General features: G+C 42.8%; 1 protein-coding gene across 3 annotated transcripts in view; it reads left to right on the top strand.

The window, feature by feature from the left end:
* The window catches only part of pkia (cAMP-dependent protein kinase inhibitor alpha), a 116,194-nt gene that overhangs the window by 45,991 nt on the left and 47,632 nt on the right, over nucleotides 1-22,571 (top strand). For 2 of the 3 annotated variants that reach the window (XM_073040096.1, XM_073040081.1), the window contains exon 2: nucleotides 20,350-20,475. The exons of the other annotated variant lie outside the window; for it this stretch is intronic. The gene's annotated coding sequence lies outside the window, so the exon portion shown is untranslated. The remainder of the gene's footprint in view (nucleotides 1-20,349; nucleotides 20,476-22,571) is intronic. 3 annotated transcript variants of the gene reach the window in all.

The raw sequence follows: 22,571 nt of genomic DNA, 5'->3' as shown, positions 1-22,571 counted from the left end.
GTTGTCCCTATCACACTGTGATACCAGCATTCATTTCTCCTATATTAAGTATATACTACAAATCTTCACCATTCCATTGGTTTCATGCTTTCCTGCCATGTGGCATCCATAAAGTTTTTGATGTGCTCTGAAGGGAAACAAAGGAAATTGAGGCCCTTGGTAGGTGTGTCCGGGAGTCAGAGGCCCATGGTGCCCTGACCTGAGGTTCAAGGCCTTTGTGTGCGAGTGGATGGGCGGCAACAGAAAATGAGCTTGTGCTGCTGTTGTGCTGTTGTTTGTGTTGTTATGCTGAACATTGTGGGCATGCTATGTTGCCGTTGCAACACGTGACGACATTTGCAGGCTGCCTCCAGCTCATCCTGAGGTTGTGTTGGTGGTTAAACAGAACGACACATTTCATTAACAAGAGAAAATCTACCACCCCAACAGACTCCATACCCAGCACATTCTTCTCCATAACATCTGCCGTATCCAACAGGATCCCACCACCAAGCACATCCTTCCCTCCCCCCACTTTCTGCTTTCAGCAGGGATCGCTCCCTACACGACTCCCTGTCCATTCGTCCCTCCCCACTGCTCTCCCTCCCAGTACTTACCCTTGCAAGCGGAACAAGTGCCACACCTACCCCTACACCTCCTCCCTCACTACCATTCCAGGCTCTAAACAGTCCTTCCAGGTGACGGGACACTTCACCTGTGAGTCTGTTTGGGTTATATACTGTGTCCGGTGCTCCTGGTGTGGCCTTCTATGTATCAGTGAGACCCGACGTAGATTGAGATATTGCTTCATCAAGCACCTACGCTCCATCCGCCAGAAAAAGGCATGATCTCCTGGTGGTCATCCATTTTAATTCCACTTCCCATTCCCATTCCAACATGTCAGTACTTCTTCCTCCCCTTCCCTTGCCTTCTCACTCTGACCTCGTCTTTTTTCCCCAGTCCTGATGAAGGGTCTCAGCCGGAAATGTCGACTGTATGCACTTTTCCACAGATGCCATCTGGCCTGCTGAGTTTCTCCAGCAGTTTGTGTGACACATTTCATTGTATGTTGCAGTGTACATGTTATAAATAAATAAATTTGAAGAGGCCATAGGATTTAGGATCAAGGTAGATCACATCTCATTATGATCTTGCTCTTTATTGTTTATCCTCACTGCACCTTCTCTGTGACTTTTACATTTTATTCTACACTTGTATTGTTCTGCCTTGCTGCACTGTGTAATGATTTGATCTGTATGAGCTGTAAGCAAAGTAAGCTTTTCTTTATCTCTTGGTACATGTGACAATAATCAACCAACGCCAATGGGTCGGCTTAGCAAATTTGGTCCAAAATTGGCTTGGTAATGGGACAAGAGGATGACGGCTGGTGGTTGGTTTTGCAGTTGGAAGCCTGTGATCAGTGATGTACCACATTGACCAGTGTTGCGAACTCTGCTGTTTGTTATATGCATTAATGATAGAACATAAATCTAGGTATGATTACTAAGTCTGTCAAATGGGGAAAGGTCTCGGTAGAGTGGGGGTGGAGAGGCTGTTGGAGAGTTTAAGACCAGAGCACACAGCCTCAGAAAGAGGGACCTACTTTTATAACGGAGATGAGAAGGAATTTCTTGAGCCAAAGATTGGTGAGTCTGTGGAATTCATTGCCCCCGGTGGCTGTGGAGGCCAAGTCATTGGTATATTTAAGGCAGAGTTTGATAGATTCTTGATTAGTCAAGGCATGAAGGAATATGGAAAGAAAATTGGCACTAAGAGAGAAAATGGATCAGCTATGATGAAATAGTAGGATAGACTCGATGGAACAAATGGCCTAATTCTGCTATATCTTATGGTCTGAAGTCTGCAAATGACACAGAATGTGATGGTGTTGATGAAGAGGAGGGTAAATATTGATTAGAGACTGATACTAATATGTTGGAAGGATGGAATTTACACTTTGTAAATGACTAATAAGGTTAGGATATGAAGTATACAGTATATACAATAAATGATTGGATGCTAGAATGTAGTGATGAACAGTGAAACCTTGATGTACATGCCTAAAAATTCCTAAAGGAGGCAGGGTAGGTAGATAAGGTGATAAAGAAGGCATATTTGAAACTTACTTTGGAAGAGCAACACTTCACATTCCATCTAGGTAGCCTCCAACCTGATGGCATGGTCATCGATTTCTCCTTCTGGTAATTTCATTCCTTCTCCCTTCCCTCTTCTTCTATTCCTCACTCTGGTCTCTTGCCTCTTCTCCTCAGCTGCCTATCACCTCCCCCTGATACCCCTCCTCCTTCCTTTTGTCTCTGGTCCACTCATCTCTGCCTGCTGTCCTATCAGATTCCTTTTTCTCCAGATCTTTGTCTTTTCCACCTATCACTTCCTAGTTCTTACTTCATCTACCCCCCCCAGCCACCTGACCTCACCTATCACCTTTCAGCTTGTCCTCTTTCCCCTCTCCCCAAACTTCTTATTCTGACATCATCCCCTGTCCTTTCCTGTCCCGATGAAGGGTCTCAGCCCAAAATGTCCACTGTTCATTCATTTGCATTGATGCTGCCTGACCTGTTGACTTCCTCCAACACTTCATATGTGTTGCTCTGGATTTCCAGCATCTATAAAACCTCTCATGTTCTTGAAAGATACTTGCTTTCATTAGCTTAGAATATGGGAGAAGAAAGATTATGGAACAAATTTACAAGTAATAATTTGGGCCACAACTTCAGTATTGAATGCAATTCTGGCCACCAGATTATAGGATGGTAAATGCAATGGAGAAGGTGCAGAGGAGTCATTCATCAGGATATTCCCTGAGATAGTGTTTCATTTATGAGGAGGCACTGGATAGGCTGGGTTTGTTTTTGTCAGATGGGACAGAGCTGTATTCAAATTATAAGGAGAAGACCAAGGGTATAAAGTTTAAAAAAAACTCATAGAACACTTCGACTCTGGTATAACTAATGACTTGTAAAGTCGTTCCATAATTTTTCTTGCCTGATCTCCTGTGCCCAAAATAACGAATGCAAGCAACCTTCAAGCATGTTTTTATCACCACAACTATCAGTCTTGACTCCTTTAAGAAGTTTTAGGCTTGTACATTTAGGTTCCTCTGTTCCTCAATATATTCTAGGATCCCACCATTTATTGTATATAATCCTATTAGTCATTCTTTCCTGTATTAGCCCTTCTAAAATGTAAATTCCATCTCTCCAATGCATCAATATAATTTGTGCCGAGATGGCAGTAATCAGAGTGCAAGGCCGGAAATTAAGAGGATACTTAAAGCAGAGAGAAGATTTGGAATGCATTGACTGCTGAGAGTTGAAAACAAGTACTCTAAAACGTTTCAGAAATATTTAGCTGAATATTTGAAACACATAGAAGGCTTTGGGCCAACTGTGGGAACAATCAACCAGTACAGGTCAAACACGTACCAATCCTCATAGAGGGATCAGAAGTGGAGAGAGTAAGCAGTTTCAAGTTCCTGGGTGTCAAGATCTCTGAGGATCTAACCTGGTCCCAACATATCAAAGTTAGTTATAAAGAAGGCAAGACAACGGCTATACTTCATTAGGAGTTAGTTAGAAGAGCTTTGGCATGTCAACAAATACACTCAAAAACTTCTATGGTTGTACCGTGGAGAGTATTCTGACAGGCTGCATCACTGTCTTTTATGGGGGGGGCTACTGCACAGGACCGAAAGAAGCTGCAGAGAGTTGTAACTCAAGTCAGCTCCATCTTGGGTACTAGCCTACAAAGTACCCAGGCCATCTTCAAGGAACAGAGTCTCAGAAAGGCAGCGTCCATTATTAAGGACCTCCAGCACCCAGTACATGCCTCCTTCTCACTGTTACCATCAGGTAGGAAGTACAGAAGCCTGAAGGCACACACTCAGCAACTCAGGAACAGCTTCTACCCTTCTGCAATCTGATTCCTAAATGGACATTGAACCCTTGGACACTACCTCACTTCTTTTAAATATAAAAACAGTATTTCTGTTTTTTGACAACATGAGTGAATCTGCAGATGCTGGAAATAAATAAAAACACAAAATGCTGGCAGAACTCAGCAGGCCAGACAACATCCATGGGAGGAGGTAGTGATGACGTTTCAGGCCGAAACCCTTCATCAGGAGTGAAGTAACATGGGATGGTCGAGGGGAGATAAGAAATGGGGGGAAGGATGAAGTAGAGAGCTGGGAAGTGATAGGCTGGAGGGAATTGGGCTAGGGGGAAGGTGGAGAATTAAGGGAAATAAAAGAGAAAGAAAGGTAGGGCTGGGGGGGAGATTGTAGTGAGGGGGGAAAAAGAGAGAGAAAGAGAACCAGACTAAAATTATAGATAGGGATGGGGTAAGGGGGGGGCAGGGGTATCAACGGAGGTCTGTGAGTTGAATGTTCATCCCGGCAGGTAGGAGGCTACCTAGGCGAGAGATAAGGTATTGCTCCATCGACCTGCGTGTGTCGTCATCTTGACGGTAGAGGAGGCCATGGACAGACATGTTGGAGTGGGAGTGGTCTGTGGAATTGAAGTGTGTGGCCACAGGGAGATCCCGCCACTGCTGGAGGACTGAGCGCCGGTGTTCGGTGAAATGGTCTCCCAGTCTGCTGCGGATCTCCCCAATGTATAAATGGCCACATCAGGAGTACCGGATACAGTATATCACCCCAGTTGACTCGCAGGTGAAGTGGTGCCTCACCTGAAAGGACTGTCTGGGGCTTGGGATGGTGGTGAGGGAAGAAGTGTGGGGGCAGGTGTAGCACTTCTTCCATTTGCAGGGATAAGTGCCCAGAGGGAGGTTGGTGGGGAGGGATGGGGGGAATGAATGGACAAGGGAGTCGCGTAGGGAGCGATCACTGCGGAAAGCCGAGAGTGGTGGGGAGGGGAAGATGTGGCTGGTGGTGGATCCCGTAGGAGGTGCCGGAAGTTACGGAGGATTATACGTTGGATAATCTGTTCTGTTTTTTGCACTTTTTAAAATCTATTCAATATACGCATTGATTTACTTATTTATTAATATTATTGTTTTCATTTTATTTATTATTATTTTTCGCTTCTGTATTATGTATTGCATTGAACTGCTGCTGCCACTTGCCAGGTGATAATAAACCTGATTCTGATTCTGAATCTGATTCTTCTTGAAGGAAGGCATGGGCAAGGTGGACATGTTACCATGCTGATTGTCTCTGACAACAGGAAAATCCCAGTTAGTGAAACTTTTGGGAACCTTCCTAATTTGCACCTGACCCCTTCAATCCTGCATTTCACCAACCACCAACACTGCCCAATCTTAATCTCAAAATTGACCGAGTTCTGGCCTCTAATCTGCCGCACTCACTCCAGCCGTCAATTCAGTCAGTGCCTATCAGCACCCTACCAATAACCCATTTGTCTAAATTCCACAGCTGTCATTGGACCCCTATCAACATTTGGACAAGAGACAGTTGAACACAACACTATCTGCAACCTTTCCAGCTAAGTCTGACCTTAGAAAGATTTACTGGGCTGTAAATTTTAAAACTATTCAAGCAACAACAGTGAGCTGCCAAAGGAGAAGATCAAGAGGAAATTTATAGAATGCCTGTGAGATGGCTTTTAGAGCAGTCTACGGTTGAGCTCACTAGGGGAATGGCAATTCCGGATTGGGTACAGTATTTTGTAATTACCCATATTTGATTAGGGGAAGTTGAGGTAAAGGAACCCTAAGGAGGCAGTGATCATAACGTGATAGAATTCACCCGCAGTTTGCGAAGGTGAAGCTAAAATTAGATGTCTCAGTATTATATTGGAGGAAAGGTAGCCATGAGATAGGAGCCGACCAGGTTGTTTAGCAGGGAAGATGCAGAACAGCAGTAGCTGGAGTTTCTGAGAGCAATTTGGATAGTGCAGGATAGATACAACCCAAAGGTGAAGAAGGGTTCTAAAGGGAGAATGAGGCAGTGGTGGATGACAAAGGAAGTAAAAGACTGCATGAAAGCAAGAGAGAGAGAATATAATATAGAAAAATATTAGTGAGAAGGTAGAGGATAGGGATGCTTTAGAAAACCAACAGAAGGCAGCCAAAAAAAGCCATACGGAGAAAAGATGAAATATGAAGGTAAACTAGCCAATAATACAAAAAAGATTTCAGCTATATTCCATAAAAGAGAGACGAATCTGTTGGAAAATTATGCTGGAGAGGTAGCAACGGGGGACGGAATTGAAAGACAAACTTATTAAGTATTTTGTGTCAGTCTTCACCAACAGAATGCCAGAAATGTGAGAGTGTCAAACGGCAGAAGTGTTTGTTGCTATTACTAAGGAGAAGGTGCTTGGGAAGCTGAAAAGTCTGCAGATAAATAAGACACCCAGACCAGATGGACTACACCCCAGGGTTCTGAAGAAGTAGCTGAAGAGATTGTGGAGGCATTAGTAATGATCTTTTAAAAATCACCAGATTCTGGAATGGTACAAGAGGATTGGAAAATTGCAAATGCCACTCCATTCTTTAAGAAGGGAGCGAGGCAGAAGAAATGAAATTATAGGATGGTTAGCTTAACTTTAGTAGTTGGAAAGATGCTGGAATCTATTAGTAAACATGAGGTTTTGGTATACTATTAGGCACATGACAAAACAGGCCAAAGTTGACCTATTTAGAGGGAAATCTTAAAGCCTTAAAGGGAAATTTTTCCTGACAAATTTGTTAGAATTCTTTGAGGAAATGACAGGCTGGATAGTCAGTGGATGTTGTTTATTTGGATTTTCAGAAGGCCTTTGACAAGATGCTGCACATGACGCTGCTGAACAAGATAGGAGCTTATAGTGTTACAGGAAAGATGCTAACTTGGATAGAAGGTTGACTAACTGATATGAGGCAAAGGATTGGAATAAAGGGAGTCTTTTCTGGTTGACTGCCAGTGACTAGTGTTCTGCAAGGGTCAGTGTTAGCAATGCTTCTTTTCACAGGTGTGGAAGTGTAAGGAAGAACATGGTGGTGCATTGTGGTAGGAGCGGCAGAGAATGAGAGGAGACCTGATGCAGGTGTATAAGGTGATGAGAGGCATTGATCATGTGAGGATAGTCAGAAGCTTTTTCCCAGGGCTGAAGTGGCTAACACGAGAGGGCACAGCTTTAAGGTGCTTGTAAGTAGGTACAGAGGGGATAACCATATAACAATTACAGCACAGAAACAGGCCATCTCAGCCCTTCTAGTCCGTGCCAAATGCTTACTCTCACCTAGTCCCAACATCCTGCACTCAGCCCATAACCCTCCATTCCTTTCCTGTCCATATACCTATCCAATTTTTTTTAAATGACAAAATCGAACCTGCCTCTACCACTTCTACTGGAAGCTCATTCCACACAGCTACCACTCTCTGAGTAAAGAAGTTCCCCCTTGTGTTACCCCTAAACTTTGCCCCTTAACTCTCAACTCATGTCCTCTTGTTTGAATCTTCCCTACTCTCAATGGAAAAAGCCTATCCACGTCAACTCTATCTATCCCCCTCATAATTTTAAATACCTCTATCAAGTCCCCCCTCAACCTTCTACACTCCAAAGAATAAAGACCTAACTTGTTCAACCTTTCTCTGTAACTTAGGTGCTGAAAACCTAGGTAACATTCTAGTAAATCTCCTCTGTACTCTCTCTATTTTGTTGATATCTTTCCTATAATTCGGTGACCAGAACTGTACACAATACTCCAAATTTGGCCTCACCAATGCCTTGTACAATTTTAACATTACATCCCAACTCCTATACTCAATGTCTGAGGTAAGGGATATCGGAGGTAAGTGTTTTGTGCAGAGTGGTGAGTGCATGGAATGGGCTGCCGGCAACGGTGGTGGAGGTGGATACAATAGGGTCTTTTAAGAGACTCCTGGATAGGTACTTGGAGCTTAGGAAAATAGAGGGCTACGAGTGACCCTAGGTAATTTCTAAAGTAAGTACATGTTCGGCACAGCATTGTGGGCTGAAGGCCCTGTATTGTGCTGTAGGTTTTCTATGTTTTCTAAGGTATAAAGGAGTGAACTATTTTCTAAGTGGGGAGAAAATTCCAAAATCAGAGGTTCAAAGGGATTTGAGAATCATTGTGCAGGATTCCCTGATGTTTAAATTGCAGGTTGAGTCAGTGGTAAGGAAGGCAAATGCAGTGTGAGCATTCATTTTGAGAGGACTGGAACACAAAAGGAAGGATGTAATGCTGAGTCTTTATAAGGCATTGGTCAGACTGCATTTGAATATTTTGACCACTTTTGGGCCCCTTGTCTAAGAGAAGATGTGCTAGCATTGGAGAGGGTCCAGAGGAGTTTCACAAGAATTATCCCAGAAATGAAAGGATTAACATATGAGTCTTTGATGGCTCTCGGCCTGTACTTGCTGAAGTTTAGAAGAATGGGGGGAGATCTCACTGAATCCTATCGAATATTGAAAGACCTAGATAGAGTGGATGTGGTGAGGATGTTTCCAGTAGTGGGGAAGTATAGGACCAGAGGGCAGTGCCTCAGAAGAGGGACATCCATTTAGAACAGAGATGAAGGAAGATTTCTTTCGCCAGAGGGTAGTGAATCTGTGGAACTCATTGCTGCAGATGGCTGTGCAGGGCAGGTCATTGGGTATATTTAAGATGGAGGTTGATAGGTTCTTGATTAATCAGGATGTCAAAGGTTATAGGGAGAAGGTGGAAGAAGAGGGTTGTGAGGGATAACAAATCAGCCATAATAGAATGACGGAGTGGACTCAATAGGCTGATTGACATCATTGTTGTCCTAAGCCTTATGGTCTTGTGATCCTATCAAGAGTCCCTGGATTTTCCCGTCTACACTCTACTCACTACTAAATACGGTTTGATGAAATAGGTAGCTTGATGCACCCTCCATAACCTTGAGGTTAGTGCAGAGAAGCAAGGCCAATTTTGGGCAGCGGGCTACAGGCAGCCCAATGTGATTAATAGGGGCATTCACTATATCAGTTACCAGCCCTAAATTCCTGTATAATTCAGATATACATTTCATAATCAGCAATTTATGGGAAAACATAATGGTAAAAGCAGATTTCTTAAATTAGATTTGGTGAGGACAAGAAAGGAGTGATGCAAGTTGACTAACAATTTGCGGTAAATCACAGCTCATTCCAAACCATATTTGCAAATTGATGTATTTTTAGCAAAGTAATAATGACTAATACTGTAATGCATTGTTAGCTTCCAAGGAACCTTGGTCCAATAACTCTAATGCAGCCCCAACTGAAAACTGCTCGTGTGTTGGCCAAGTAAAGCTCGAGAACTCGTAGGGAAACAGCCCTCTATCTCTGATCCATAAGTTTCCAAAGTGCTGCTGCCCTCATTTAGTCCAGCTGTAATTTAGAGAATATAAATAACTAAACTCAGACCCTGATTTATTGCTCAATTTGGAGAGTGAAGTTGCAATGTTTCAGACTTGGTTTGAATCCCAGAAGCAAAAGAATTGTTCTTTAATTCCATCTTTATTCATCCAAAAATATATTTCATAGACATGAATTGTATGACTGAGAAGTGTGGGAAAAAAATCTAATTTTTAATTAATGCATATTATTAGCTGTAAACACTGATTTTTGACTGAAGCAGTTTATCTGTAGATATATTGGCAGTCAGACAATATATCTGAGTTACCCCATACTGTCAGAAGTGTTCAAGGATCCCACCCAAATATGCAAAAGCTTTATAGATTCAACAGAATAGTATTTTTTTCCCAGAGCAACACACATAACATGCTCGAGGAACTCAGCAGGTCAGGCAGCATCTATGGAAACGAATAAGCATTAGACATTTTGGACTGAGACCCTTCTTCAGGACTGGAAATGAAGGGAGAAGAACCCAGAATAAAAAAGTGGGTGGGGGGAAGGTAGATCTGGCTAGAATGTGATAGGTGAAGCCAGGTGGGTGGGAAAGGTAAAGGGCTGGAGAAGAAGGAATCTGATAGGAGAGGAGAGTGGACCATGGGAGAAAGGGAAGGAGGAGGAGGAGGTGATAGGTGGGTGAGGAAAAGAGTTAAGGGGCCAGAGTGGGGAATAGAAGAAGAGAGAAAGGGGAAGGAAAAATAAAATTTACTGGATGATGAACAGGGTGGCATGGTAGCACAGTTGTTAGCACAACGCTATACAGTAACTGTGACCCATGTTCAATTCTGCTGCTTCTGTAAAGACTTTGCATGTTCTCCTCTTGATTACATAGATTTCCTCTGGGTGCTCCAGTTTCCTCCCACAGTCCAAAGAGGTACCAGTTGGTAGGTCATTTTAGATTGATGATTAGGCTAGGGTTAAGCTGTGGTTTGAAGGGCCAAAAGGATCCATTCCGTGTTGTAGCTCAGTAAATAAATAGAAGCCGATGTTCGGGTTGGAGGCTTCTTCACTGGAACACGAGGTGTTGCCCCTCCACCCTGAGAGTAAAAGCAGATTTCCTGAATTACATTTGGTGAGGACAAGAAAGGAGTGATGCATAGCAAAAGAGGAGGAAGTGAGGAGGGATAGGAATTAAAAATGCTTCGCCACCAGCAAATTCTGTGTTCGACAAAGCGGTCCCCCCCCCCCCCCCCATTTAGGTCAAGTCTCACCAATGTGCTGCAGGCCGTGTGGGGAGCGCCAGATGCAAAAGGTGAACCCAGCGGCTTTGAAGGTGAAGTGTTGCCTCACTTGGAAGGGCGTTTGGGGCCTTGAATGGAGGTAAGGGAGGAGGTAAATTGGCATTTCTGTCATTTGTAGGGAATATATGCCAGGAGGGAGATTAGTGGGGAGGGACAAATGGACAAGGATATCACAAAGGGCGCAATCACTGCGAAAAGCAGAGAGTGGAGGGGAGGTGCTCGGTGGTAGGATCCTGTTGAAGGTGGAGGAAGTTGCGGAGAATGATATGTTGGATACGGCACTTTGCCACCTCTGTGCAATTGAAAAGTGGCTCTTAACGTTAATTGCTATGGGAACCAATACTGGTCTCTTCAAGTTGCTCCAAAAATTGGACATTTCCCAGATTAATTCCCATTCTTCAACCATGATCTTCTTTTGTATCAGATAATCTCACGATCCACAGTGTAGTCCTTTTGGAGCATGCAGGAATTTATATGGTGTTCTATCATTGGCCATGCTTGGCACAGCACAATTTTAATAGACCAGTTCTGCTTTTAAGCTCCAGTAAATTTAAGTCCCTTACCAAAATTCGATCTTATAGTGTCCCTTCACTACCATGGCAACAACACTACCCTTTCACCTATCCATAGTGATTGATTCTTAACTATTCTCAAGTCTCTGTACTTGGGGCCCAAACCTTGCCAGCTCATTGCTGGCTTTTGATCTTTCTGATCTTCATCCTGGTGACTCAGCTTGATCTCCAGCCAATGGCTGCCAATCCTCTCTTCTCCACCTCCCACCTTTCCCGCTGCCTTGCCCAGCTCCTAGGATCCAGCCTGAGTCTCAGTGGCAAGAGTTCGGCACTGTAAAAGAGCAATTCACTTCTAGTGCCTTCAAGGCCATGGCTCATTCCCTGCTGTTGCTACTGAGGTTCCCAGCAGCAGGCCTATGATGAAGCATTCATTAACATGCTGTATAAATCCCCATTGTGCACCTGACTCTCGAGACATGTTAATCTTCTCTGGCTGCCATAATAGATGAGGAGACACTGATTTATTTTTCAGTGGATTTTTGCAAGTGTTTACTGTATTTAAAGCTTTTATTACACTGGGAATAGAGGCACTGGCGTTCTTCAAGCTGTCATGCTGTGATTCCTCCCCAGGGGTAAATTTCCTGAACTAAAGATGACAGAATTAGTTTTCCATGTTGATGCAAAATATTTTCAGTGCATATGCCACAGTATACAAATTAATGGACAACAGAAGGTCATAGTTGGGAGCAGAGGATTCGCATTGTCTCGAAAGGTTGGTGGGTCAGCAGAGTGGGTAGGGTAGGTCCTTTGGTAAAAATTTAAATCAAATCCTTGGTAAGAGGTATCATCTGATAGGAGGATGGAGAATCCTTGTGGGTTGAGTAAAGAAACTCCAAGGGCAAAAAGACCATGAAGGGAGTTATCAACAGACCCCGGAACAGTAGCCAGGATGTGAGATGCAAATTGCAACGGGAGGTAGAACAGGCATGTGAAATAGTCATGGGGGATTTCAATATGCTGATAGAATCAGAATCAGAATCAGGTTTATTATCACCTGCATGTGTCATGAAATTTGTTAATTTAGCAGCAGCAGTTCAATGCATTGTGTAATATAGAAGAGAAAAATAAATAAATAAATTACAGTATATGTATATCGAATAGATTAAAAAACATGCAAAACCCAGAAATAATATATATTAAAAAAAAGTGAGGTAGAGTTCAAGGGTTCAATGTCCATTTAGGAATTGGATGGCAGAGGGTAAGAAGCTGTTCCTGAATTGCTGAGTGTGTGCCTTCAGGCTTCTTTATCTCCTCCCTGATGGTAACAGTGAGAAAAGGGCATGCCCTGGGTGCTGGAGTTCTTCAGTAATGGACGCTGCCTTTCTGAGACACCTCCCCTTGAAGATGTCCTAGGTACTTTGTAGGCTAGTACCCAAGATGGAGCTGACTAGATTTACAACCCTCTGCAGCTTCTTTCGGTCCTGTGCAGTAGCCCCTCCATACCAGACAGTGATGCAGCCTGTCACAACAACTACAGAAGTTTTTGAGTGTATTTGTTGACATGCCAAATCTCTTCAAACTCCTAATGAAGTATAGTACTATCTTGCCTTCTTTATAAATACATCAATATGTTGGGACCAGGTTAGATCTTCAGAGATCTTGTCACCCAGGAACTTGAAATTGCTCACTCTCTCCACTTCTGATCCCTCTGTGAGGATTGGTATGTGTTCCTTCGTCTTACCCTTCCTGAAGTCCAGAATCAGCTCTTTGTCTTACTGACATTGGTGCCAGGTTGTTGCTGCCACACCACTCCACTAATTGGCATATCTCACTCCTGTACACCCTCTTGTCACCACCTGAGATTCTACCAACAATGGTTGTACCATCAGCAAAGTCTTAGATAGTATTTGAGCTATGCTTAGCCACACAGTCATGGGTATATAGAGAGTAGAGCAGTTAGCTAAGCACACACCCCTGCAGTGCACCAGTGTTGATCGTCAGTGAGAGGGAGATGTTATCATCATTCGGCACAGACTGTGGTCTTCCGGTTAGAAAGTCAAGAATCCAATTGCAGACAGAGGTACAAAGGCCCAAGTTCTATAACTTCTCAAACAGAATGATGGTATTAAATGCTGACCTGTAGATTGGAAATATCAGGTTGGTGCTGGATTCCAAGAGATGGAATTGTAGCATGCCTACGAGATGGTTTGTCATGGAGGCTTGTGGTTGAGTCCACTAGGGAAAAGGAAATCCTGGATTAAACCAGATTTGATTAGGAAGCTTAAGGTAAAATAATCCTTAGGAGACAGTGACCATAATATGATAGAATTCACCCTGCAATTTTAGCTAAAGTCAGTCGTATCAGTATTACAGTGGAGTAAAGGGAATTATTATAGGCATGAGAGATAAATGGTCAAAGTTGATTGGAAAGGGACACTAGCAGTGATGATGGTGGAACAGAAATGGCTCAAGTTTCTGGGAGCAATTTGGAAGGTGCAGAATAGATACATCCCAATGATGAAGAAGAATTCTAAAGGGAGGATGATGCAACCATGGCTGATGAGGGAAGACAGCATAGACAGCATAAAAGTCAAAGAGAAGACATAGTTTAGCAAAAATTAGTGGGTAGTTAGAGGATTGGGAAGCTTTAAAAACCAACAATAGGCAACTAAAATAAGCTGTATGGAAAGACAAGATGACATATGAAGGTAAGCTAGCCAATGATGTAAAAGAGGATACCAAATTTTTTTCAGATGTATTAAAAAAAAGAGATGAAAGTGGGTATCGGACTGCTAGAAAATAATGCTGCAGAGATGGTAATGGTTTGCAAAGAAATGGTGGACAAAGTTAATAAGTATTTTGCATCAGTTTTCTCTGTGGAAGACACTAGCAGTATGCCAGAAATTCAAGAGTATCAGAAGGTCAGAGTGAGTGTAGTTGCTATGACTAAGGAGAGGGTGCTTGGGAAGCTGAAATGTCTGAAGGTGGATAAGTCACCTGGACCAGATCAACTATACCCCAGGGTTCTGAAAGAGATAGCTAAAAAGGTTGAAGAGACATTAGTTGATATTCCAGGAATCTCTAGATTCTGCAATAGTTCCAGAGGACTGGAAAATTGCAAATGTCAGTCCACTCTTAAGCATGGAGGGAGGCAGAAGAAATGACGTTACAGGCCAGTTAGCCTGACCTCAGTGGTTGCAAAGATATTGAAGTCCATTAAAAGCATGAGGAATCAAGGGATTTGGAGGTGCCTGATAAAGTAGGCCAAAAGCAGCATGGTTTCCTTAAGGGGGAATCTTGCCTGACAATTCTGTTGGAGTTCTTTGAGTAAATAAAAGGCAGGTTAGACAAAGAAGAGTCAGTAGATGTTGTTTATTTGGATTTTCAGAAGGCCTTTGACAAGGTGCCACACGTTAGGCTGCTAGGACGATAAGAGCCCATGGTTTTGCAGGAAAGATTGGCAGGAGGCAAAGAGGCATAACAAAGTGGTCTATTCTGGTTGGTTGCTGGTGGCAGGTGGTGTTCTGCATGTTCTGGTACTGGGACTGCTTCACTTCAGGCTATATTAACAATCTGGATGATGGAAGTGATGGCTTTATGGCTGCATTTGCAGACAAAACAATGATAGGTGGAGAGGCAGGTAGTGTTGAGGAAGCTGAGTGGCTGCAGAAGGACTGGAATGAATTGCAATTATCGGCAAAGAAATGGCAGATGGAATATAGTGTAGGAAAATGTATGGCCATATACTTCAGCAGAAGGAATAAAGGCATAAACTATTTCCTAAACACAAAGAAAATTCAGAAAATCAGAAATGCAAAGGGCTTTGAAGTCCTTGTGCAAGATTCCCTAAAGGTTGAGTCAGTGGTAAGGAAGGAAAATGCAGTGTTAGTATTTTTTTCAAGAGGACTAAAATATAACTGCAAGGATGTAAATTTGAGGCTTTATAAGGCACTGGTGAGGCCTCACTTGGAGTATTGTGAGCAGTTTTGGGCCCCTTATCTAAGACAAATTGTGCTGGTGAAGGTGGCAGAGGCAGATACAATAGGGTCTTTTAAGAGACTCTTAGATAGTTACATGGAGCTTAGAAAAACAGAGGGCTGTGCGGCCGGGAAATCCTAGGCAGTGTCTAGGATTTCTCATTGTGGGCCGAAGGGCTTGTAATGTGCTGTAGATTTCCATGTTTCCTGTGTTTTATGCTTGGAGTCGTTGTCTTGCTGGAAAACAGATCTTCTCCCAAGTCGCAGTTCTCTTGCAGACTGCATCAGGTTTTCCCGTATTTTGCTGCATTCATTTTACCCTCTACCTACACAAGCCTTCCAGGTCTGCTGCAGTGAAGCATCCTTTAGCATGATGCAGCCACCTCCATGCTTCACGGTAGGGATGGTGTGTTTTGGATGATGTGTAGTGTTTGGATTGTACCAGACATAGTGTTTAGACTGATGGCCAAAAAGCTCAGTTTTGGTTTCATCAGACCATAGAACCTTCTTCCAGTTGACTTCAGAGTCTCCCACATGCCTTCTGGCAAACTCTAACTGAGATTTCATGAGAGTTTATTTTCAACAGTTGCTTGTTCTTTGCCACTCTCCCATAAAGCTACAAATGGCGATGCACTCAGGCAACAGATGCGCAGTCTCTCCCATCTCAGCCATTGAAGCTTGTAATTCCTCCAGAGTTGTCATCGGTCTTTTGGTGGCCTCCTTCACTAGTCCCCTGCTTGCACGGTCACTCAGTTTTGAGGATGGCCTGCTCTAGGCAGACTTACAGCTGTGTCATATTCTTTCCAATTCTTGATCATTGACTTAACTGTTATCCAAAGGATAGTTATTGACTTGGAAATCTGCTTGTATCCATCTACTGACTTGTGCTTTTCACAAATCTTTATGAGGAGTTGCTTGGAGTGTTCTTTTGTCTTCATGGTGTAGTTTTTGCCAGAATGCTAACTCACCAGGAGGTGGATCTTCCAGATACAGGTATATTTTTACTACAATCCATGAAACACCTTGACTACATACAGGTCTCCTAAAACAGATCTCTATTTAACTAATTATGTGGCTTCTAAAACCAATTGTCAAAAAAGCCAAATTAAATCCACTGTGATTCAATGTTGTAAAACAATAAAACCTGAAAACTTACAAGCAGGGGAGGTGAATACTTTTTATAGGCACTGTATGCCTACAATTTTGATGATGGAATTAATGGCTTTGTGGTCATGTTTGTGGACAATATGAAGATAGGTGTAGAAGCAAGTAGTGTTGAGGAAGCAGTGAGTCGGTGGTAAGGAAGGCAAATGCATTCATTTCAAGAGGACTAGAATATTTAAAAAAATAATAATTAAGCAAACTTGATGGGCTGAATGGCCTAATTCTGCTCCTGTGTCTTAATGGTATTACTTTGAAGTGTTAACAACCCAGGAAAGTGAAAGCTAGCTGCTTCACTGATTTACGAGCATCTACTGCATTCCAGATATCTTGGGAATTGTTGACAGTTCATTCAAAATATGTTATTAAAAAGGAAAGGAGAAACCCAGTTATTTCCTGTAAAATATTTGGAAAAAGAATATCCTCATGTATGACACTTGGGAATGCTGAAGGTCTGACTTGGGAGACTTTAATTAATGTTGTCAAGTGAAATGTTTCTCTGTTGACTAACGTGCATAAAAATAACATTGCCCATTTGTTCAGCCTCATCCACCAAGATACAGCTCTCAATTCACCATGGCTGTTAATTATGGAGAAACTTCTCAAAATCATTCAGAACCATAGCTCATCAACCTTGGAAAAATGCAGTGTGGTTTCTCATCAGCCAAAGAGTATTATTTCAAATTATTTACTTCCCTGCGTTGTGCAGCCTCAAGGAATTCAATCAGACATGATAGACAAAACAGAAAATGCTGGAAAAACTCAGCAGGGCAAATAGAGAAACCAACTTGACTTTTCGGTCAGGATCCTTCTTCAGAAGCGGGAATAGTGTGAAGTTGCAGAGAGGCAGAGATGTAAAGAACAGGGGAATGTATCTACACACCAAAGCTGTCAAGGTAACAATCAGCATTTGGAACAAAATGATGAAGAAATTTTTCATAAATATGACAAATCAAAAGAAAGTAATTAGATTTGGAGGTGGCTGTAATTATCAAAATTGTCTGCAGTACCAGACATTACAAGATAAGCAATTGCCATTAAGATAGATCACGAGGTTTTCTATAGAAAAATATTTCAAATAATGGCAAATAATTTACTTGGCCAACCTTGAGCTTGTCAATCCAACAGGTTTGCAGAAATATCAAAAAGCCCTATTGAGTCATTCTCTTTGCCATCTTTAGGCTCTAGACAAAACTCGGGTCCTTCAAAACAGGCTGAGGAAATTAAAATAGTAACCCATGTTTATTAGGCTTGTTATTTCAAAATCAGCAACCTCTGTGGATAGACTCGCATGAGCAGATGAGTCACTGACTTTGGAGTCTTTCAACATAATCAAATGAGAAGGCTGGAGAAAGAGCAGTATTGGAAGGAAAACCTTTGTGTTTTATCGGGCATAGGACCAGAGGTTATCTGTCCACTAAGTGTCTCTCAGAATAGTCATAGTCATAGAACACTACAGCACAGAAACAAGCCCTTCAGCCCATCTACTCTGTGCCAAACTATTAATCTGTCAAGTCCCACCGACCTGCACCCAGACCTTAGCCCTCCATACCCCTCCCATCCGTGTACCTATCCAAATTTCTCTGAAATGTTGGAATCAACCCCACGTTCAGCATTTGCACTGGCAGCTTGTTCCACACTCTCACCACTCTCACCCTTAATCCATGACCTGTAGTTGTCAACCTTAGTGGAAAAAGACTGCATACATTTACTCCCCATAATTTTGTATACTCTATCAAATCTCCCCTCAATCTTCTATGTTATAGGGAATAAAATCTTAACATATTCAAACTTACCCTGTAACTTAGGTCTTCAAGTCCAAGCAATGTCCCTGTAAATTTTGTTTGTACTATTTCAATCTGACTTTCCTGTAGGTACGTAGGTGACCAAAACTGGACACAGTCCTCCATATTAAGCCTCACCAACATCTTATACATTTTCAATATAACATTCCAACTCCTGTATTCAGTACATTGATCTATGAAGACCAATGTGCCGAAAGCTTTCTTTGCTACCCTATCTACCTGTGACACCACTTTCAAGGAATTATGGATCTGTATTCCTGGATCCCTGTACTCTACCGCTCTCGTTAGTGCCCTTCCACTCGCCATGTAAGACCTACCCTGGTTGGTCCTTCCAAAGACCATTGCCTCACACTTGTCTGTTTTAAATTTCATCTGCTGTTTATCAACCCGTTTTTCCAACCGGTCCAGATTACGCTGCAAGCCTTGATAGTCTTCTTTGCTGTCCACTACACTCCCTATCTTATTAGTCCCCCTCCAGTTCAGGTACAAACCCTCCTTTCTGTCCAGGTCCCACATTACCTGGAGGAGAACCCAATGATCTAATAATCTGAAGCTTTCCCTTATACTCCAACTCCTTAGCCATGTGTTAAACTGTACGTTCGTCTTATTTCTAGACTGGCTAGCACGTGGCACAGGTAGCAATCCTGAGATCACAATCCTGGGGTTCCTGTCCTTTAACTTAGCACCTAACTCTCTGAAGTCACTTTGCAGGACCTTGTTACCACTCCTACCCATGTCATGGAGCACAACCTGACTATTCACTCTTCTACTTAAGAATGCTGTGGACTTGATCCAAGATGCCCCTGACCTTGACACCCAGGAAACAGCAAACCATCCAAGAATCGGTTTCTCATCCATGGAACCTCATTTTTGTTCCCCAGCCAATGAACTCCCTATCACTACTGCTCTCCTGTTCTTCCCAACATCCCCTCCTGAGCCACAGAGCTAAACTCAGTGCCAGAAACATGCTCACTATGGCTTCTTCCTGGTAGGTCAAACCCCCCCCCCTCCCCCCACAGTATCCAAAGCGGTATACATTTTAATGATGGGAATGGACACAGGGATACTCTACACTGGTTGCCTACTCCCTTCCCCTGTCCTGACAGTTACCCACATACCTGTGTCCTGCAACTTAGGAGTGACTACCTCCCTCTAGGTCCATCTGTCACCACCTCATTCTCCCATATGAGCCGAAGGTCATCAAACTGCAGCTCCATTTCCTTAACACGGTCTCTAATGAAAGGCAGGTCAGTGCTTTTCATGTAGATGTAGTTATCAGGGAGACTGGACTTCCCCAAAGTTCCCAAATCTCATACAAGTAATGTATCACTAACTCTGGACCAATTCCCAGCACACTAGCTATGTACTAACAGAGGAAAAAATACTGGAAACTTACTGAGCTGTGTCTGTGATTATCCACGCCTGTTTTTGCTGAAGCCTGGTGAGCCAAAGCCAACCCACTCTAACATTGTCCCACTCCAGTGATGGCCTTTCTGCTTACACTTCCTTTTTTGTTGGCTCAAACAGTGACTCGCTCCCAACTAGACTTGTTTTCAGGTGGCTCCCACACTGCAAGATGCTGCTCTCTTACTCAATACTTCAAACAGCAACTAATTCCAGGCGAAACTTGCTATTTCCACCCTGCAAGATGTCACTCTCTCTCACTTGCTACTTCTAACAGAAGGCCAATAGCAGGGATCACACTGGGGCTTTATGAAGGTGACCATTTCTTAGGCTGGTGTGTTAGATCTGAGGTTAAATGCAGGAGCTATGGAGAATTCAATGACAGTGTATCATCCCATGCATATCTTCGTTTGTTAAGGAGCATTGCCCATTGAGTATGCATTAAGCTAGGGTCATGATTGAAACCTCAGCACCTTATTTTCCAGCACTGATAAACCACCATGCGGTAACCCTTTGATTAATGAGCAAAGCAATTCCTAAACTTCTCACTATGGGGCAGAAATTTCCTTATGAACCTTGAACACGTGGTCCAGCATATTATATTAGTGGTACTCTATCCTGAGACATTCAGTTCCAGAAGAACCAAGCAGCAGATACACTCATCCATATTCAGTGCTGGTGATTGATGACTAATTCTCCCAACCCTTCAAAATTGAATTTAGAAGCAGGGCTTTAGAAGTATAGTATGCATAACCTGTGACAGATTTTTATTTATCAAAGGCAAAAAGAAACTTGGGGCAAAGACTTTCTGAGTTAGCTCATAGGTCAGCTATGACCTTACCGAGGAAAGAAATGTTCAAAAATCAGAATTATCTCCTCTTTTGCTATTTTTTCTCAAATTTCAGTGCTGTAATGGGGCAGAAACCTGATATAAAAGATACACAGACTGGTTTGTGGAATTGATGACCACAGTTTAGGAAGGGAATAATACATCAAGGATGGAAACATTGGAGATGGATCAGTAGTTTGAGGCAAGTGTCAATAATATATTTCTTCTGGGCATAAATTACATACACTGTCTATTAATATTGAGATTATACTAAACCTTATAAAGATTAACTCAATACACATTTCCTGGCCAGTTTGTGATGAAAATTATTTTAACATTTCTCAGTATATTCACTAGATTGAGGACATTCAGTGAAACAGAAGATGTCTGACCCAGCCAATGTACTTTGTAAAACCATAACACATAGGAGCAGAATTAGGCTATTTGGCCCATTGAGTCTGCTCTTCTATTTCATCATGGCTGATTTATTATCCCTCCCAACCCCATTCTCCTGACATCTGTTCATAAGCTGTGACACACTGATTAATCAAGAATTCAAGAATAGATCAACCTTTGCTTTAAGTTTACTCAATGACTTGTCCTGCATAGCTGTCCATGACAATGAATTCCACAGATTCACCACCATCTGGCAAAAAGTTTTTCTCCACATCTATTCTATCTAGACCTTTCAATATTCGATTGGCTTCAATGAGATCCCCCGTTATTCTTCTAAACTCCAGTGAGTACAGGCCCACAGCTATCATATGCTCTTCATAAGTTACATAGAACATAGAAACATAGAAAACCTACAGCACAATACAGGCCCATCGGCCCACGATGCTGTGCCAAACGTACTTACTTTAGAAATTACCTAAGGTTACCGATAGCCCTCTATTTTTCTAAGCTCCATGAACCTATCCAGGGGTCTCTTAAAAGACCCATTCATATTTGCCTCCACCACCATCACCAGCAGCCCATTCCACCACACACAACCCTCTGTGTAAAAACACTTACCCTGACATCTCCTCTGTACCTACTTCCAAGCACCTTAAAACTGTGCCCTCTCATGTTAACCATTTCAGCACTGGGAAAAAGCCCCTGACTATCCACACGATCAATGCCTCTCATCATCTTATACATCTCTATCAGGTCACCTCTCATCCTGCATCACTCCAAGGAGAAAAGGTCAAGTTCACTCAACCTATACTCATAGGGCATGCTCCCCAATCTAGGCAGCATTCTTGTAAATCTCCTCTGCACACTTTCAATAGTTCCCTCATCCTTCCTATTGTAAGGTGACCAGACCTGAGCAATCCTAAGTGGGATCTGATCAGGGTCGTATAAAGCTGTAACATTACCTCTTGGCTCTTAAACTCAATCCCATGGTTGATGAAGGCCAATGCACTGTATGCCTTCTTAACCACACGGTCAACCTGCGCAGCAGCTTTGAGTGTTCTATGGACTCGGACCCCAAGATCCATCTAATCCTCCACACTGCCAAGAGTCTTATCATTAGTACTATATTTTGCCATCATATTTGACCTACCAAATGAACCACTTCACATTTATCTGGGTTGAACTCCACCTTCCACTTCTCAGCCCAGTTTTGCATCCTATCGATGTCCTCTGTAACCTCTGACAGCCCTCCACACTATCTGCAACACCCCAATCTTTGTGTATTCAGCAAATTTACTAACCCATCCCTCCACTTCCTCATCCAGGTCAATTATAAAATCATGAAGAGAAGGGGTCCCAGAACAGATCCCTGAGGCACCCCACTGGTCACCGACCTCCATGCAGAATATGACTCGTCTACAACCACACTTTGCTTTCTGTTGGCAAGGCAGTTCTGGATCCACAAAGCAATGTTCCCTTGGATTCCATGGCTCCTTACTTTCTCAATAAGCCTTGCATGGGGTACCTTGTCAAATGCCATATACACTACAATACTGCTCTATCTTCATCACTGTGTTTAGTTACATCCTCAAGAAACTCAATTGGGCTCGTAAGGCACAATCTGCCTTTGACAAAGCCATGCTGACTATTCCTAATCATATTATGCCTTTCCAAATGTTCATAAATCCTGCTCTCAGGATCTCCTCCATCAGCTTACCAACCACTGGTCTATAATTTTGAATAAAGGAACAGCACCTGCAACCCTGCAATCCCCTGGAACCTCTCCCGTCCCCATTGATGATTCAAAGGTCATTGCCAGATGCTCAGCAATCTCCTCCCTTGCCTCCCACAGTAGCCTGGGGTACATCTCATCCGAGCCCGGTAACTTATCCAACTTGATGC

This window comes from Hemitrygon akajei, chromosome 1 (genome assembly GCF_048418815.1).
Source record: "Hemitrygon akajei chromosome 1, sHemAka1.3, whole genome shotgun sequence".
NCBI classification, from domain to species: domain Eukaryota; kingdom Metazoa; phylum Chordata; class Chondrichthyes; order Myliobatiformes; family Dasyatidae; genus Hemitrygon; species Hemitrygon akajei.
The sequence above is the reverse complement of the archived record's forward strand: the minus strand, read 5'-3'. Positions and strand labels throughout refer to the sequence as shown.